Genomic DNA, 7,728 nt, shown 5'->3' with positions numbered 1-7,728 from the left:
TGGACTTTTGATATAATGGGAAGAACTCTAAACAATATCCAACAGCCAATGTGAAGCCTCTTACTCTGCAGTGACCCAAATGGTGTTCAACTGCTGTAGTCATGTCTTCTATCTATTCCAGGCTCTCAAAGATCATCCTTTCTGGACCTGTTTGATTTACGGCATAGAACATGGGAAAGGAAATGCACTGCACGAATCCCAACTGCCTTGCCACATAGAGTGGGTTATAAGGCTCACACGAGCAGTAATTGCTTCTCTGCACATGATCGATCGATCACCAATCGAAAATGAAGATCCCTGAAGGTCAAAATGCTTCTCTATAAAGCATTTTCTTCTCTGCTTCTGAGGACTTAACAGCCAACTTGGACCCGTCCTCATTGCTATAAGGAACGTCATGGACTGCTCACTTCTTCTCGCCATGGCTAGAAAAGTTTCTACATAACCTCTGGAGGGGAAGTTATAGAATTGTGTCTTCATCAACCTCTCTCCAATGCAAGATAGTTGAGGGTTCAAAGTTGATAGCATATCGCTAAATTCGTGAAAGTATGCTGCAGCCCACAACTGCATCCACCACAGAACGCCATATATATTACCCTTGTAGACTTCAAGTAGAATAAGGGTGCAATTGCTTCTCAAAATGATCCATGCGGTCAACAAGAGTTTCTGAACTCGTATGATCATCAGGTCACTTTAACAGCCCTATTAGCTCTGAGCAGCCTGTAATGGACTTAGGTCCAACTGTTGGAGGCACACTTTTCAACTTCAAATCAATCATAATATACATGAACAACATAGAAAGTGAAACTACGTTATTATTAGAATGCTATGCTGTGTTTGATATTAAAATTGTGTTTCTGTTGCTTGTTTAAACCTTTAGAAGTGTTTCTTTCACCAAGTCCTGCTGTTTGTTTAAAGTTTTTTGTATTTCCTTGTTAGGACTGAGCTTCTTTATATGTTTGGTTGCTTACTCTGAAAGCTCTCTCATTCCGCTCTCTCTCTAGGCTATAATGATGGTATGGCTGCGAGATTCTGCATACATACACAGAATGGAAATCTGAGCACCCTTTTTCAGTTCGATGCCACATCGCTGCCTTTACATGATCCTCTGGTCAATACTTCACAGCAAATCCAGGTTCCAGGAACTGACAATTTACTTGCTTTTGATCCACCACGGTCATTCACACCAGGCTCTCATGGTTTTGGCGAATCGAATCTAAATTCATACAGGGGAATCGAGGACTTCTTCTCAGAGGATGAGATTCATACAAGAAGTCGTGAGATTCTTTAAAACAAAGATACTCAGCATCTTCTTCACATATTCAACATGGGAGGCCAGGTTTCTCTTCCCTTCCTCAAATGTCGCCAAAGATGAGTATCCCTATTCATCAACGTACATGCCCACACCATCTCCAAATTACAACTTCGGTGGTGATACATCTCATTCATCAGGCAAAGATATTATCAGATGGCTCGAGCTCAAGGCAGCCTTGAGATGGGGCATCTTTGTCAGGAAAAAGGCTGCTGAGAGTGGAGCACAGCTCGTCAGTTAGATGATTCATAGATGTTCTATGAGGCAATGCTGATCTGGTTTCGGTGTTAATAGGCTTCCGACCCATCTCCTAACTAACTGGAGCAGGCACTGTTGAGGCCCTGCTACTCCTGGACATTATTAATCTTAGATGCGCAAGGATCTCTCTGTTAGCACAGTCTTCTACTGTAGATGAAGATGGTAGGTTTTGCTTAAATTGTGTGTTTTGTTTATACAGATCAACAGAACAAACATCGTATTTGCTGTTACTTTTTAACGTTAAATGGTTATGGTTACTGCAGACTGAGTCTTGTTCATGCATGTAGTGAGATAATATGATTTTGTTCATCGCCATTTTGCTGGAGGAAGAGTTGCCTTGTCGGAAAGAACAACAATTTCAACCCCCGCGTCCTTTAGAGGAATTTTCATTTGAAAATAAAAATAAAAGACGCCGTTGCCGGGGATCGAACCCGGGTCACCCGCGTGACAGGCGGGAATACTTACCACTATACTACAACGACCTTATTGATATTTGTTTATGTGCTTAATATATTTAATTAAAAAAATATAAGAGTTTTGTGTAATGTGTATCCTTGGAGTATATAAATATTCTTCTCAACAATCTAGTAATGTGAGACGTTCTCTGCAGGGCTTTCTCCTACGGTTACATGGAGATGAATAGGCAATTGGCAAGGAAGGTTACAGGAGTAGAAATAAAGGAAGCTGTTTTTTCTATTCTTCTAGACAAAGCTCCTGGCAATGATGGGATGACTAGAAGGATTTTTCAATCTAAGAAATGAGAGAAAAAACGAAAAAACCTTTACTGGAGCTCAACTGAACGTCCTCCATGAACATGCATTCTGTTAAAAAACCATATCAACCTAAAAGCTTAAGCTGTTAAGTGAGGTTTTCAGGATATGATTTATATTATTCTCTAAAACACCCCCTCGAGTGAAAGCTCTTTGGACTTGGAACTTGCACATACTCACACTACTTTGTCTTTAATTTTTATCAAATAAATGGGGATGGTGAGATTCAAACTCGTGACCGCTTGGTCATCAAGGCTCTGATATTATATCAAAGAACCATCTCAACCTAAAAGCTTAAGCTGTTAGGTGAGGTTTCCAGGATATGATTTATATTATTCTCTAACACGCTCTACCATTGAAAAGAGGACGATGCGTCGCTCCTAACGCCACAATGAAAACAGGACTTTGGCAACTGTCTAGTCCCTCATGCACCACTTTAATGGCGCGAAGGTCATGACGCGCTAACGCGTGCTTCAACAATTTTTTTTTAATAATATTTAAAAACTTAAAATTACCAAGCCACCCCTAACAAAACCTAAAAATAACAATAAAACTAGTCGAAAAATACCAAAACACCCTCGCAAATAGCCTTTGTTTTTTTTGAATTGCAATGCTAATTCCATCATTTTACTGTTTAAAAAAAAAACAGAAAAACCCCTCTATACATGGTTTTTTTTTCTTTTTCAAGGACATGATCGTTTATTTTTTTAAAAAAAAACAAAAGATCCCCTCACCCAAAGATTTTTGTTTGTTTTTTAAGGAAAAATATTCATTACACTCTAACAAAAAAACATGTATGGTCTTTTTGTCCCCAATTAATTTTGCAATAACGAATGCATCCTATAGAAAAGACATTTCTACTCTAATTACAAGATTAATCAATTTTTCTGGCAAGGGAAAAATTATATTTACATTGTTCTAATTCACAATATTTTGTGTCTAAAGCCACAATAAAAACTGAGCTCATGTAGTTGTTTTTTTGTAACTAGTATTGGTGTCCTACTCCACTACGGGCAAAGCAAAAGTCAATTCTAACATGGGCGTTGTTATTCTTTTTGCAGATGATGAAAAATTTCAAATGCGAATTGAAAACTTGGCTCATGTATTCAATAAAATTAATCAATCATTATATATGTTAATAAATACTAAAAAGAGTTTTTAATGATAAACAAAAACTGAACTGGGATATCAAGCAATAAATACAGATGAAAAAATAATAATCTCAAGTTGCATCATGCTATTTAATATCTTTATTTAATAATGTGCAAATATTTTTCTTTAAAAAAATATTTTTGAATCAAAATAAAATAACTTGCTAGCATTGTTTCCTTTTCTTTTTTTTTTTTATTAATCTAACTTCACCCTTTGATGTGGCCACTTACATGGCTTGGATTTGGATTTCAAATCTAATCGTGTTGGAGGTGGTTAGGTGTGGCTCGTTCAACCTAACGAACACGACCCGAATACTTGACTCAAAACCTGATTTGGCTCTTATAATTTTTTTTTAAGTTGTCATTGTTATAACCTCTGCCTAATCTAATCAGGCTCAAATATAAGATAATGAAATATCCAATGATAAAATTAAAAAAATAATTAGAAAATAAAATGAAAAGACAATAACATATTGGATCAACCTTGGTCAACCCATAAAATTCATGATCCGGGTCATTGGCACGACTAGAATGAACTAACCTAGTTGAGCTATTTGTCCTTTTATTTTCCCTCATTTTCTTTTCTCTATGATTATTAGGCTTTCATTGAGTTTGAGTAGAATGACATATGAGATTAAATTGAAGAAGTATCAAAGAATTATAAATCAAATTAAAAAAAAAATCTTTATGCATGTAACTCATATGCCAACATACAACGAAGCCCACTGCATTGGAGAGGCTTGTGCATCTTTCTTCGAGTTTTGATAATAGTTTTTTTTGGTATCGTTAAATTCATCTCTGCAAGGTTTTCTCTAAGGGCAACATGTGACAATTAATAAGGTTTGGCTTTAACAACCTATTCTATTTTTTTTTGTTTTTTTTCTCTCACCTCTCCTTAATCTTTGCACATGATTCCTTCTCTTCTTCTTTTATCAAATTAGGCCCTTATATCTTAAATTTCTTGGGAAAATGCCATGTCTTTATGGGTTTTTTTAATTAATTAATTCTAATACTCCAGATTGGTTACTTGCTTCGTAATTAATACACAATTTCAGACAGCAATTCGTTCATAAGATGTTCCGTACTTGTAAGAATACAATCTGACCTTAAAACAAAAAAAAGAAGATAAATTTACACCATAAATAGATTTTTAATTACCTAATTAGGTTCTCCCAAAATGTGAATTGGGGAGAATTATTAGCTCTTCTATCTCGAGACGAGACATGAATCCAGAACACAAACTCTCCTTAAACTCCCATTTAGATCCTAAACATATGGTAGTAAGCACATATGCATAAAGCACAGAATTTCAACTAAAAAATTGGAACCCTGCATTCTAATATTTTTTGCAAGGCAAAACATAACTTGATAATTAAATTCAATACCCACTTGAGAGTTAATTAATTAGGACTATGATTGACTAAACTATGAAACTGCTGCTGTTGACTAGGGAACCATGAGGCAAACTCTCATTTTAGAGCAAATGCACATATTGATGACTTAGCAGGACAATTTAGATCTCCTTCTAAATTACTTACCATCTAAGCAAACAAGCTAGGATTTCATCTGAAAAATTAACACCTGCGCTTATATCATCAAGGTAATTGCTTCACCAGCATGCCTTCCTGCTGCCCAGAAATTGTTAATTCGTTGTACAAAGTCAAAGCCACAAGAAGTATACACTGCAACACATGAAAGTTGAGTTCGAAATTTTTAATGTATTTGATTGCAAGAGTATTTCAAGTTCGTCTATCGCAAAACCAATCCAACAAGAGGCACCTGCATGCAACTTATTCAAGCTGGACTCAAGACTCTGAGACAACTCCAAGGACAGCAGAGTTGCCGGTATAGATTAAGGTGCCTCTGCTTGAATATAGTGAAAACTGTGCCTTGAAATCGTTGGGACTCATCTTGCTGTGCGTTGAATATAGTCTGATACAATTGACACTCCAACCTCCACTGCATCCTAGCAAGACACTGCAGCCTCAGAAGTATTATACCACTGCCATCTCCATTCATCAAGCGAAATTAGCTTGTGATGATGCTAACACATCGCCCCTGCATATTGGCAGCGTAATGGCTGCCACCAAACTACCAACAATGCTCCTGCTTTTGCCGTGCCATCAGCACAATTAACAACTTTAGTACATTTTCTTGAACACAGCCATATCTAACTTCACTGTATCATTGCCATCATCTCCACCATGTCATTATAAATGCAAGACCCCTTCGGTAACATTTATCACCACCGCCAACATATTTGCGGAAATGAAATGCCACCTTTGTGCCTATTTAACCTTGTCATTGCCTTAGTGCTAGCACCTTTCTAATCCCTAACAACACGGCATCAGATTAAGTGGCATTTCAAATATTCCAGCAATAACAACACTACAGCCCTTTCCAAACCCCTGCCGCCTTCACTATTTCACCAAAATCCCAACCAAACTCTACCCATTGACATTCAAAATCATATGAGGAAAGTACATTGTGAACATTCAAGATATCTAGAGTCCAACAGCTCCAAGTCTTGAAACTTTTACAAAATCAAAGCTTGAATTTTCAAACAGAGGAAACCTAATATGATACACTATTTACTGCCAACTGCATGGCATTGAGCCACTACATGATTTACTTGTCAATATAAATGGGCAAGGGAAACCTTCTGATTGTGTTGGGAAAGCACCTAAACCTGCACGTTTTAACTTCACAGAACTCTTAATGCAAGTGAATAACCTACTTCTCCTTCTGGGAGGTCCCCTTGTGCATGCCACCTGGGTATCAAGTGCTAAGTCACTCCGACATCCAAATCCATCATTCCAGACAAGAGCTGATAACCGTGCCGATCATTTTCACCAAATGCTATGCATAACCTTAACTTACACCGCACACACCGTACAGAATGTGTGAATCAATTCTGACACACAACAGTTTCAAAAGTTAAGATGGGGAAATTAAAACACTATCATTCCTTTCTCAGAGAACAGATTTCATGTTCATTTTTTCATGCAAACAACATCTAATTCTAAATTTTCAACGCTTCCAATTGCTCAAGTGAAAATTGTAGAGCATGCAACAGGCAACCCTTAAACTCAAACTAGGAGGTTTTTTTGTAGGCCTGTACAATATAAATGACCATAACATATTCACATGCATGTACATGAGCAGTAAGAGGTTACTTAAGAGTCTCCTCACAGGCATGCTTAACAGAAGTAAAACTCACAGTGTATAATTCATATCAACAAAGGAGGTGACAGAGAGCACGAGAGGATCATAAAAGTGTAAGTTTAAATGCTAGAGAAGTCTAGGATTATATTCAAAATTCAACTAGATTTCTTTTTCAGGCATCAAGTCTTGAATGAGTGGAACTGATGTAGGTGCCAAAAGGATAAGATTTATGTGTTCAGTTACTTCTATAATGCACGGGAATTTAATTTCAAGGTTTATAGGAAAATCTTAAAAAATGTTTAGGTTTAGGCTTTTTTTCTATTTAGTATTTTAATTTATTAGTTGTTAAGTTATTAGGTTTCCTATTCTAAATAGGAATAGTTATGTTGGAAGTTTAAGATGAAGCTTAGGTTTTTCCAACCTCTAATTCCTAAAAACCTTAGGTATGAAAGCTTAGGTTTTTCTATCCTCTAGGTGTGATTCCTAGAAACCCTAGTAGTGTGACTCTAGTAATTTATACAAATTCCCGCATACAAACCCCACTAATCTAACCTTAAAGCACTCATCAATAATTCCTACACAGCCTCTCATCCATACCAGATCAAAGACTCATCCTAAAATCTCCTAAACAATGTTCATGCCACTTAAACTCAGATCCAGAACAGCCCTAATCCATTCCACCATAAAACTAAAGTCAAATAACCTCAAAAACCATAAGATGCTGCTCAGAGTGCCCTAATAGATTTTCAAACAGATTCAAATACTTAATTTTCTAGGTTTATTTCACTCCAAATTAAACCCCCTTACAAACTCCAATCCTGCCAACAAATTTTCAATTCTATAGCCATCTTCCAGGAACTGGAATCATCCTAGCTGTCCTCCATCATTGAATGGAGCAAGGGACACAGCATAAACAGGCCTATCACACAGGACAAAAAAAAATAAAATAAAAATTCCTTTCTTATCAGACCATCGAACCCAAAAGCAAAAACTAACAGAGGAGAGACCTCTGCACCATAGAAAACCACTGACACATGATTAGAACAAAAGCATGACTGACAGGTGATACGAATTC

General features: G+C 36.8%; 1 non-coding gene and 1 pseudogene across 1 annotated transcript; one reads left to right on the top strand and one right to left on the bottom strand.

Moving 5' to 3' along the window:
- Positions 1-277: 277 nt before the first annotated feature.
- On the top strand, positions 278-1,758 carry LOC112323508 (calmodulin-binding protein 60 B-like; annotated as a pseudogene).
- Positions 1,759-1,977: 219 nt separating this feature from the next.
- TRNAD-GUC (transfer RNA aspartic acid (anticodon GUC)) lies at positions 1,978-2,049 on the bottom strand. Its single transcript has one exon. It is a non-coding gene; the product is annotated as a tRNA-Asp (tRNA).
- Positions 2,050-7,728: the final 5,679 nt, after the last annotated feature.

This window comes from Populus trichocarpa, chromosome 12 (assembly GCF_000002775.5).
Source record: "Populus trichocarpa isolate Nisqually-1 chromosome 12, P.trichocarpa_v4.1, whole genome shotgun sequence".
Taxonomy (NCBI): Eukaryota; Viridiplantae; Streptophyta; class Magnoliopsida; order Malpighiales; family Salicaceae; genus Populus; species Populus trichocarpa.
The sequence above is the reverse complement of the archived record's forward strand: the minus strand, read 5'-3'. Positions and strand labels throughout refer to the sequence as shown.